This window comes from Heterodontus francisci, chromosome 4 (assembly GCF_036365525.1).
Source record: "Heterodontus francisci isolate sHetFra1 chromosome 4, sHetFra1.hap1, whole genome shotgun sequence".
Lineage (NCBI taxonomy): Eukaryota > Metazoa > Chordata > Chondrichthyes > Heterodontiformes > Heterodontidae > Heterodontus > Heterodontus francisci.
The window spans coordinates 9,702,597-9,715,406 of record NC_090374.1 but is presented as its reverse complement, the minus strand read 5'-3'; positions in this window follow the sequence as shown (position 1 = coordinate 9,715,406).

The following is a 12,810-nucleotide window of genomic DNA, read 5'->3' as shown; positions in this document are numbered from 1 at the left end:
AAGAAAATTACAGCACAGGAACAGGCCCTTCGGCCCTCCAAGCCTGCGCCGATCCAGATCCTCTATCTAAACCTGTAGCCTATTTTCTAAGGGTCTGTATCTCTTTGCTTCCTGCCCATTCATGTATCTGTCCAGATACATCTTAAAAGACGCTATCGTGCCCACGTCTACCACCTCCGCTGGCAACGCGTTCCAGGCACCCACCACCCTCTGCGTAAAGAACTTTCCACGCATATGCCCCCTAAACCTTTCGCCTTTCACTTTGAACTCGTGACACCTAGTAATTGAATCCCCCACTCTGGGAAAAGGTTTCTTGCTATCCAACCTGTCTCTACCTCTCATGATTTTGTACACCTCAATCAGGTCCCCCCTCAACCTCCATCTTTCTAATGAAAATAATCCTAATCTACTCAACCTCTCTTCATAGCTAGCGCCCTCCATACCAGGCAACATCCTGGTGAACCTCCTCTGCACCCTCTCCAAAGCATCCATATCCTTTTGGTAATGTGGCGACCAGAACTGCACGCAGTATTCCAAATGTGGCCGAACCAAAGTCCTATACAACTGTAACATGACCTGCCAACTCTTGTACTCAATACCCCGCCCGATGAAGGAAAGCATGCCGTATGCCTTCTTGACCACTCTATCGACCTGCGTTGCCACCTTCAGGGAACAATGGATCTGAACACCCAAATCTCTCTGCACATCAATTTTCCCCAGGACTTTTCCATTTACTGTATAGTTCACTCTTGAATTGGATCTTCCAAAATGCATCACCTCGCATTTGCCCTGATTGAACTCCATCTGCCATTTCTCTGCCCAACTCTCCAGTCTATCTATATTCTGCTGTATTCTCTGACAGTCCCCTTCACTATCTGCTACTCCACCAATCTTAGTGTCGTCTGCAAACTTGCTAATCAGACCACCTATACTTTCCTCCAAATCATTTATGTATATCACAAACAACAGTGGTCCCAGCACGGATCCCTGTGGAACACCACTGGTCACACGTCTCCATTTTGAGAAACTCCCTTCCACTGCTACTCTCTGTCTCCTGTTGCCCAGCCAGTTCTTTATCCATCTAGCTAGTACACCTTGGACCCCATGCGCCTTCACTTTCTCCAGCAGCCTACCATGGGGAACCTTATCAAACGCCTTACTGAAGTCCATGTATATGACAGCTACAGCCCTTCCCTCATCAATCAACTCTGTCACTTCCTCAAAGAATTCTATTAAGTTGGTAAGACATGACCTTCCCTGCACAAAACCATGTTGCCTATCACTGATAAGCCCATTTTCTTCCAAATGGGAATAGATCCTATCCCTCAGTAACTTCTCCAGCAGCTTCCCCACCACTGACGTCAGGCTCACCGGTCTATAATTACCTGGATTATCCCTGCTACCCTTCTTAAAGAAGGAGACAACATTAGCAATTCTCCAGTCCTCCGGGACCTCACCCGTGTTTAAGGATGCTGCAAAGATATCTGTTAAGGCCCCAGCTATTTCCTCTCTCGCTTCCCACAGTAACCTGGGATAGATCCCATCCGGACCTGGGGACTTGTCCACCTTAATGCCTTTTAGAATACCCAACACTTCCTCCCTCCTTATGCCGACTTGACCCAGAGTAATCAAACATCTGTCCCTAACCTCAACATCCGTCATGTCCCTCTCCTCGGTGAATACCGATGCAAAGTACTCATTTAGAATCTCACCCATTTTCTCTGACTCCATGCATAACTTTCCTCCTTTGTCCTTGAGTGGGCCAATCCTTTCTCTAGTTACCCTCTTGCTCCTTATATATGAATAAAAGGCTTTGGGATTTTCCTTAACCCTGTTTGCTAAAGATATTTCATGACCCCTTTTAGCCCTCTTAATTCCTCGTTTCAGATTGGTCCTACATTCCCGATATTCTTTCAAAGCTTCGTCTTTCTTCAGCCTCCTAGACCTTATGTATGCTTCCTTTTTCCTCTTAGCTAGTCTCACAATTTCACCTGTCATCCATGGTTCCCTAATCTTGCCATTTCTATCCCTCATTTTCACAGGAACATGTCTCTCCTGCACGCTAATCAACCTCTCTTTAAAAGCCTCCCACATATCAAATGTGGATTTACCTTCAAACAGCTGCTCCCAATCTACATTCCCCAGCTCCTGCCGGGATTGCACAATGTTCAGCACCATTTGCAACTTCTCAGATAATGAAGCAGCCCATGTCCATATGCAACAAGACCTGGACAACATCCATGCTTGGGATGATAAGTGGCAAGTAACATTTACACCACACAAGTGCCTGGCAATGACCATCTCAAACAAGAGATAATCTGACCATCTCCCCTCGATGTTCAATGGCATTACCATCGCTGAACACCCCACTATCAATATCCTGAGGGTGACCATTAACTAGAAACTGAACTGGAGTAGCCGCATAAATGCTGTGGCTACAAGAGCAGGTCAGAGGAATTCTGTGGCGAGTAACTCACCTCCAGTCTCCCCCAAAGCCTGTCCACCATCTACAAGGCACCAGTCAGGAATGTGATGGAATACTCTCCAGCTGCCTGGATGGGTGCAGCTCCAAAAACAGTCAAGAAGCTCGACACCATCCAGGACAAATCAGCCCGCTTGATTGGCACCCCATCCACCACCTTCAACATTCACTTCCTCCACCACCGACGCACAGTTGCAGCAGTGTGTACCATCTACAAGATGCACTGTCGCAACTCACCAAGGCTCCTTTGACAGCACCTTCCAAACCTGCAACCTCTGCCACCTAGATGGACAAGGGCAGCAGATGCATGGGAACACCAACACCTGCAAGTTCCCCTCCAAATCGCTCACCATCCTGACTTGGAACTATTTCGCTGTTCCTTCACTGTCACTGGGTCAAAATCCTGAAACTCCCTTCCTAACAGCATTGTTGATGTACATACACCCCAAGGACTGCAGCAGTTTAAGAAGGCAGCTTTCCACCACCTTCTCAAGGACAAGTAGGGATTGGCAATAAATGCTGGCCTAGCCAGCGATGCTCACATCTCCTGAATGAATAAAAAAACCACTATGCCACCATCTTCCCCATGCAAGTAGAAGATTTCTGGATTCCTTTTTATGTTAACTTCCATTCTATTCTCATATTCTCTTTGCCAGTCTTATTTTCCTCTTCATTTCCTCTCTCAACTTCAATTCACTTGACAGGCATCATACACCTCTTTTTTGTTTCATCATCACTCCTGCCTCTTCCTGCTCTTCAAGATGGCCATCCATCTACTGTCCTGAACTCTCACTGCCTGTGGGGCGACTGCCTCCTGGAGCATAGAATTCAAGAAACTCTCCTGCCCCCTGATGCTCCGCAGTGACTCCAGCTGCACCTCAAGCTCAGAAATCCTGAGCTCAAGCTAAAGCAGCTGGACACACTTTCTACACATGTTGAAGTTTCCTGAAATTCCCACATGGCGCAGGAATTGTAAGCAACAGGTCTCAGCTGCGCATCCATGATCTAAGAAAAGAATTCTATTCCCTCTTTCATAATCTAGTTAGTATTGTGTATAAACTATTAATTTTAATTAACGCCTCTAGACCTGCTCTGTGCTAATAGCCTCATTAATTCACTTAGTGTTCTCCTTACCATAATTAAAATCATCTTTCTAAGCAGAAATAACAGAGCACAGTGGTGACTAAATTGAGTAGTGCCTGAAAAACTTACTAACAGGAAATCTCACTTTAACAAGAACTGCTTAAAATAGTCGGTGTGGTTAATATGGTTTAAGCAGCAGCTTCGGAATTAATGCCTATGGTGATAGAAAATGCTGAACACCATTTACCAATATAGCTGCCCAGGATTAGCAAGAATGGTGTGAGTGGTAGGGATTTTACAATGCTCCATTCATTCACCCAAGACATTTCTATACATGGTGAAAAGCTGAGGCCCCAGCATAAGTCACAGTTGTCACTTCCACCCAATCAGAGAACATAAGGATATTAGAAATAGGAGCAGGAGTAGACCATATAGCCCATCGAGTTTCATGGGATGTGGGCGTCGCTGGCTAGGCCAGCATTTATTGCCCATTCCTAACTGCCCTTGAGAAGGTGGTGGTGAGCTGCCTTCTTGAACCGTTGCAGTCCTTAGTGTGCAGGTACACCCGCAGTGCTGTTAGGAAGGGAGTTCCAGGATTTTGACCCAGCGACAGTGAAGGAACGGCGATGTAGTTCCAAGTCAGGATGGTGTGTGACTTGGAGGGGAACTTGTTCCCATGCATCTGCTGCCCTTGTCCTTCTGACCTGCTCGTGCAGCCACCACATTTATGTGGCTGGTCCAGTTAAGTTACTGGTCAATGATCTTGGGCTTCAAATCCATTTTCCTGCCTGTTCCCCATACCCCTCAATTCCCTGAGAGACCAAAATTCTGTCTATCTCAGCCTTAAATATATTGAATGATGGAGCATCCACAACCCTCTCAGGTAGAGAATTCCAAAGATTCACAACCCTTTGAGTGAAGTAATTTCTTCTCATCTCACCTAAATTATCCACCCCTTATCCTTATCCCTTTGTTTAACATCCCCAGCCAGGAGAAAAATGTCTAAGTACCTACCCTGTCAGGCCCCTTCATAGTCTTGAATATTTCAGTGAGATCACTTCTCATTCTTCCAAACTCCAGATAATCCAGGCCCAACTTACTCAGCGTCTCATCATCAGACAACTCTCTCATCTCAGGGACCAATCTAGTGAACCTTCGCTGCATTGCCTCCAATGCAAGTATATCCTTCCTTAAATATGGACACCAAAACTATACACAGTGTTCCAGGTGTGGTCTCACAAAAGCCCTGTACAATTGTAGCAAAACTTCCTTATTCTTGTACTCCAATCCCCTTGCAATAAAGGCCAACATGCCATTTGCTTTCCGAATTGCTTGCTGTACCTGCATGCTAACTTTTTGTGTTCTTTGTACGAGCCTCTCTGAACAGCAACATTTACAAGTTTCACACCTTTTAAAAAATATTCTGCTTTTCTAATCTTACGACCAAACCTCACACTTCCCCACATTATACTGCATCTGCCACTTTCTTGCCCACTCACTTAACCTGTCTATATCTCTTTGCAGCCTGTGTCCTCCTCACAGCTTAGATTCCCACCTAGATTTGTATCGTCAGAAAATTCAGCTACATTACTCTCTGCCTCTTCATCTAAGTCATGAATATAGATTGTAAATAGCTGAGGCCCCAGCACTGATCCTTGTGGCACCCCACTAGTCACAGTATGTTGATGATAAGCTACCTGTTGGCCTCATCAGGAATAACAAAGTAAATTTTCGGTACTCGGTGGGGAGGTTCGTAAAATGGTCCGATGACAATTCTCTTAAATTGAACAAAAATAAGATGAAAGAACTAGTTATAGACTTTAGGAAAAAGCCAGTTAATGATCTTGTTCCCGTGAAGATTCATGATGTGAACATTGAAATAGTCAGCAGCTCCAAGTAGATGATAAATTGAATTGGGGGAACAGTGTAGAGATGTGGTGGCCAAGGGAGATACACAATTATACTACCTCAGAAAGTTATGATCCTTTCAAGTAGATCCCACAATTGTGAAACTCTCCTATACGGCTGTAATTGAATGTTATTCTTTTGGGATGTCTCTCCTGGTACTGCTGTCTAGAAATGGAGATTCTGTTCGGGTACAGAGATTGTTGAGCCAGGCAGGAAGGATATTTGATGAGCAGATATTTCGTGACGAAATCTGCTCTCGACAAATTTTGATGACAGTAAAGAGTGTTATGAACAGTGAGAATCACCCCTTGTCTCAGTATTACTGTTGGATGCATTCAGGGAAAAGGCTACAGTCCCTTAGACTTAGGACAAATCGGTTCTTGAACTCTTGTGTCTTTCTCTCTGAGAAATTTTAACAGGAGTTTGATGAATGGATGAGGATACAGATTCATTATGAAACTCATTGACTGATTATTTTAATGTATTGGAATTCATTTTTGACATATATTTTAATCAAGTTAGACTTTTTGTGATAGGATTATTTTCCTTCTTTTAATTGTTATTATTCACATGTAATTTTTTTAATAAATGAACAATGTACCTGAAATGAATTTCCATATGGATATAAATTGAAATTAAATTGAAATTGAATTGAATTGTTAGATTCCAGCACTTTTCTGATGACTGACATTAGGCTAACTGGCCTGCAGTTCCTTGATTTCTCTCTCCGTCCTTTCTTGAACAGCGGTGTTACATTTGCTAACTTCCAATCTGCTGGGACCATACCATAATCTAGGGAATTCTGAAAAATCATAGCCAGCGCATCCACTATCTCTGCAGCTATTTCTTTTAGAACCCTAGAATGTAGGCCATCAGGTCCTGGGAATTTGTCGGATTTTAGTCCCTTGAGTTTTTCCAATACTTTTTCTCTGCTGATATTAATTTCTTTAATTTCCTCACTCTTATTAGCCCTGAGGTTACCCTTTATTTCTGTATGTAACTTGTGTCTTCTACTGTGAAGACAGACACCAAATACTTGTTCAATGTCTCCGCCATTTCCTCATTCCCCATGATAATTTCTCCTGTCTCTGCTTCTAAGGGACCAACGTTTACTTTAGCTTCTCTCTTCCTTTTTATATACTTGTAAAAGCTCTTACAATCTGTTTTTATATTCCTGGCTAGTTTGCTCTCATTCTATTTTTTTCCCTTTTCATCAACTTTTTGGTCACCCTTTGCTGGTTTCTAAAACGCTCCCAATCCTCAGACTACTATTCTTTGCAATATTATAAACCTCTTCTTTTAATCTAATACTATCCGTAACCTCCTTAGTAAGCCACGGATAGATCTTTCTCACTGATTTTTTGCCTTTTAATAGACTATATTTTTGTTGAACATTTTGAAATGTTCCCCACTGTTCATTTACTACCATACCTTTTAGTCTATTTACCCAATAAACCTTTGCCATCTCTCCCTCATACCTTGTTTAAGTTTAAGCTTCCTGTTTGTGATTCGAGTATGTCATTTTCAAACTTAATGTGGAATTCAATTGTATTATGATCACTATTTCCCAGTGGATCTTTTACTATGAGATTACTAATTAACCCTCCCTCAATACACAATACTAGATCTAAAATAGCTTTATCCCTAGTTGGTTCCACAACATATTGCTCCAGGAAAGTGTCACAAAAGCATTCTACAAACTCATCTTCCAGACTACCTTTGCCAATTTGATTGGTCCAGTCTATATGAAGATTAAAGTCCTCCACAATTATTACATTACCTTTGTTACAAGCTCCAATAATTTCTTGTTTAATGCTCTATCGGTATAACTACTGTTAGGGGGCCTATAAACTACTCCCACCTGTGTTTTCTGACCCTTGTTATTCCTCGTCTCCACCAATACTGATTCTACTCCCTGATCCTCTGAGCCAAGATCCTTTCTCACTAATGTTCCTGTGTCATCAACCAGGGCTACCCATCCTTTTCCATTCTGTCTGTCTTTTCAAAATATCATGTGTCCTGGAATATTTATTACCTAACCTTGGTCACCTTGTACCCATGTCTCTGTAATTACGATTAGATCTAAATAATTTATCTCTATTTGTGCATCTATCTTATTGCAGTTCTCCACGTATTCCGATAAAGTGACTTCAATTTTATTTTTTTACTACTGTTCCCTGCATAGACCTTACTCTCTGTTGCATGTTTACTGTTAAACTCTCTTCCCTTCCTCCCACTCAGCTTGTCTTTATCCACATTGATAGATTTTTCCATTGCCTCAACTTTTATCTTTGGATTTCTATAGCTTCCTTCACCCGAACCCTTCTTCCCCTCTCTTAATTTAAAGCCATTTTCCCCTATTCTGACCATGCACAGTGGCGCAGTGGTTAGCACCGCAGCCTCACAGCTCCAGCGACCCGGGTTCAATTCTGGGCACTGCCTGTGTGGAGTTTGCAAGTTCTCCCTGTGTCTGCGTGGGTTTCCTCCGGGTGCTCCGGTTTCCTCCCACAGCCAAAAGACTTGCAGGTTGATAGGTTAATTGGCCATTATAAATTGCCCCTAGTATAGGTAGGTGGTAGGGAAATATAGGGACAGGTGGGGATGTGGTAGGAATATGGAATTAGTGTAGGATTAGTATAAATGGGTGGTTGATGGTCGGCACAGACTCGGTGGGCCGAAGGGCCTGTTTCAGTGCTGTATCTCTAAAACTAAAACTAAATTTGCTGGTGCACATTTACATTTGTACATTTTCTCCCTTCCTGTCACACTCTGGTTATCATTACCCATATCACCACCCTGCACTATTGCCGTGTCTTTTCTAAGTCTCCCCTCACCGTGATGCCTCGCCCCAATATTTAGTTTAAAGCCCTGTCTACAATCCTAGTTATACAATTCACTAGGACACTGGTTCAGGTGAAGGCTGTCCCAATGATATAGCTCCCAATCTGAAGCACCTTGTCAAAGACTGCCTCCTGCAACAAAGTGCCCAGGTAACTTTCCCCCTCCCTGATGCACTGGATTGTCCGAATCCCGGACTCCAGCTCACCAACTCTGAGCCGAAGTTCCTGAGCTGCTGGCACTTACTGCAGATGTGATTGTTGTGGATCACACTGGTGTTCAGCAGCTCCCACATGCTGCAGGAGCAACACATCACCTGTTGTGTTTTATTTAGATAATTAGGTTTCAAGTTTAGAAATATCACTCAACTGTTATCTGTAGTTATATTAAGCAGTTGAACTACTTAAGCTATAAATTTAATGCAATACTTATATCTCCCCAGTACCGGTTTAAACTACTGTCCCTGTTTAGAGAGATAAAATCTTAAACTTACCAACTAACCACTTACTTGCTCACCTATTTAATGCCTTTGAACACTCACCAGCTACTGGAGGCAGAAAAAAAGGTATAAAAAGCAGCACTTCCTTCCCCTTCTGTACTGAATTCTCAAGTTAACACTCAGTCCTCTTCACTTCCACTCTCTGCTCCCAAAAAAAACCTCTTTTTCCCTTCTGTCTCCCACTTCCCAAACAATTACCGAGCCATGTCACTCACTTTCATTTTCACTGATAATCTCTTGTGTGGAAGCTATTCAAATGCCTCTGGAAGTCTGTTTAGACAACTCACCTATCCACCGCCTTCAGGTATCCAGGTTTTACATTCTGGAATTCCACCTCAGTGTCAAGAAGAGCAGCGGGGGAGTTCTCCCTGGTGTCCTGGCCAATACTTATCCCTCAACCAAAACAACAAACCCATTATCTACACATCATCACACTGCTTTCTGTGGGAGCTTGCTTTGCACCAACTGGCTGCCACAATTCCGACATTGCAATATTTCAGAAGTACTTCATTGGCCGTATACCACTTTGGGATGGCCTGAGGATGTGAATAGTGCTATAGAAATGCAAGTCTTTCTTTCCTTTCACTTAAGACTCCTTAAACCCACATCTTTAACCAAGAATGGAATCACCTTTCATCACATCTTTTTTGGCTTGAAGTCCATTTTTTTTTTCTCTGATTACGCATCTGTTACACATCTTGGACTATTTTTCTACCTTAGAGACATTCTGCAAGTGCAAATTATCATTGTTTTCCTTTATGGTTAGCACTTGAAACTTCTGTATTTCCTCCGTCTCTTTTCTACCGCACTTTGTGAAAGTGCAGGAGCAACACATCTGAGTGCAGAGCTTCCAGTTACAGTGTCACGGAGCTGTGTGAAAACCACCAAGTCTACTTAAACATCAACCAACGTCATCAACAGACTGAGAACACACAGTCCATAACCAACAGCTACAGACAGAGCTTTCGCCTTTACTGGCAATATCCCACACAGGCCTGCATCACATGGTTCAGTTTCAGTGGATGCTGAGTATACAAAATCAGAGTCTAAACAGGAGTCCATTGAGTGCCCCATGATGTGAAGATATTCATTATTGATGATACAGTCAACAGGGTTTGGAATTAACTGATGTTCACTGAGGTTGGGGGATGGGAGGCTGACCAAGAGGACATTGGTATATAAAGTCTGGAGCGAGCAAAAATGTAGTGTTTCAGCAGTAGATGAGCTGAGATGGGTGATTTTATGGAGATGAAAGTTAGAAGTAGAGAGGATATAAGAGCTCAACTCAAGGCCAAATAGGACACTGAGGTTGTGAACAGTTAGGTTTAAGATGGTGGCTAGGGGAGGGCGAGGGTCCAGAGCTTCTGGACTGGACTGAAGCCAATAGTTTTAGCCTTCGCAATGTTTAACCAGATGAAACTGTGGCACATCCGCTACTAGATGTCAGACAAACAGTCTGACCTCACAGAGGGCAGTGGAGAGGTCGAGTTGGGTCTGAGTATGGGTCGGAGAACAATAAGACTTTGAATTTAGTGGAACTGGGCAAAAGGAGATGACAGACTGAGATCAGAATAGGTGATTAAGGGGGACTTTAATTATCCAAACATAGACTGGGATAGTAGTAATGTAAAGGGCAGTGAGGGGCAAGAGTTTCCAGAATGAGTTCAGGAAAATTTTCGACAACGGTATGTTTCTAGTCCAACGACAAAGGAGGCACAGCTAGACCTGATTCTTGGGAATGAGGTGGGCCAAGTGGATCAAGTATCAGTAGGAGAACATTTAGGGGACAGTGATCATTGTATCATAATGTTTAGGCTGACTATGGAAAAGGACAAAGAGCAAACCAGAGTAAGGATAATTAACTGGAGGAAAGCCAACTTCAATGGGGTAAGAATGGATCTGGGGCGAAAAAATTGGAGTCAAAGGTTGGCAGGAAAAACGGTAAGTGAACAATGGGCTACCTTCAAAGAAGAGATAGTTCGGACATAGTGAAGGTATGTTCCCTCAAAGGGGAAAGGTTGGGTAAACAAATCCAGAGCTCCCTGGATGACAAAAGAGATAAAGATTAAGATAAAGAATAAAAAATGTGCTTATGACAGATACCAGTTAGAAAATACTATTGAAAACCAGGCGAGGGGGGGGTGGGGGAAGGGTACTGATTGTTCAGTCCAGGGGAACGGGGGTCCCAGCTGGGGTTGGGGGGGGGTGCGTGTGAATTGGTTCCAAGTGGGGGTCCTCCATGGGCCACAAATTGCCCACAAAGGAGGGATCCATGCCCTGAAGCCCGCAGGGAAGGCACCTGGGAAAGAGGCCCTCATTGGCGTTAATTGACAACTTAAGGGCCTCAATTGGCCCCTCTGGACAGGAAGGCTGTGATTGGCCTATCCTGCCCAGGGAAGATCACTGGGCGACAGGCCCTCCGCCCCACCGTTTTCCACTGCCCCACCCCCCACCCCCCCCCACCCCCCCGCCACCTGTAACGATTCTCCATGCCCCCGCCTCCGATCCCACTTCGGGGGCCCATAAAATCCCAGTCACTGAGGGGGAGGGGGAGCGAGAGACACAGTAGGGATTCCTACTCATAAGGAGGCAGTAAAGAGTAACTTTATGGGACCTGCAGAGAATGCCGGCTTATTCAAGGTGGTTTCAAGACAGACACAGCGGCAGGAAAGTAGGAAGGTCAAGGACTAACTGGAATGCTCTTCAAAAGAGCTGGCACAGACCCGATGGGCCGAATGGCCTACACCTGTGCTGTTCTATTCTATGATTCTCTGCATAGTGATGGGTTGGGTTAAGTATGTCCAGAACAGGAGTAAACAGCCTGAGGTAGCAAGAAAGGGAGACGGAATGATGTATCATGTCGAGAATGGCAGGCAAAATGTGCAAATGGAAAGAGAGGGAATTCAGGTTGTGTGGGAATGGAACATAAAACACATACAGTACCAGAGAGGTCAAGATTAAACACGATAGAGGAACAGAGAGAGAGTGGCAGACAAAAGAAAGAAGGGAGATAAAATGACCAGGAGCAAGAACGACAGGCACATAAACAGACACAAAGAGAGATAGAGATTGAGACAGCCACACAGTAAGAACAGCAGGAAAGGTAGGGTCAGCAGGGGAGTGTAGTGGAGAGAAGCTCGCAAACTATTTTCTCAGTTGCAAACACAGAAGCCTTGCTGCCCGGTCTGTTTGCAGGCAAACTGCTTATGGCTCTGCATCACAGACAAGTCAGAGCAAAACCACCACAGGAAGCTGCATCACTTGCACTTGCACCCACAACGTTCCACTCTGCATGAATGAGGCAAGTCTTATCAGGCTGCACCAAGACCTCTGTTTACTTCTCAGCATCAGTTGCAAAGATGCCAGTGTGATCTCTGTGAAGTTGCTGAACCAGCTACAGCCTGCTCCTGATAACTGCATCAGCAACAGTGCTCATAATGTTTATGTTGTTCAATAACTTGAATTAAGCAATATCAGTAACACCCAAAGTGAGAACTTGGAACCAAAAGAATCGGTTTTCCAATGGATTGAGTTAACAGAGTTGAGAGAAGGGCAGGCAGTATTTATAAAACACAGAAAGACTTTCAGATGGAAATGGGGTAATTTTAACTTATTTGTCCTGATGTGAAATGGAAAGGATTGGATTACATGTCCCTTCTACACCATGTTTATGGGAAATAGAATTGCATGCAGTAATAAACAGGAAATTCATCCAATCCAATTAGTATCCAGCTGTGCAGGTTAGGTTAGAATTATCCCCTTATTTGACTCCCCAAAGCCTGTTCACCATCTACAAGGCACAAGTCAGGAGTATGATAGAATACTCTCCACTTGCCTGGATGGGTGCAGCTCCAACAACACTCAAGAAGCTCGACACCATCCAGGACAAAGTAGCCCACTTGATTGTCACCCCATCCACAAACATTCACTCCCTGCACCACCGATGCACAGTGGCAGCAGTGTGTACCATCTACAAGATGCACTGTAGTAATTCACCAAG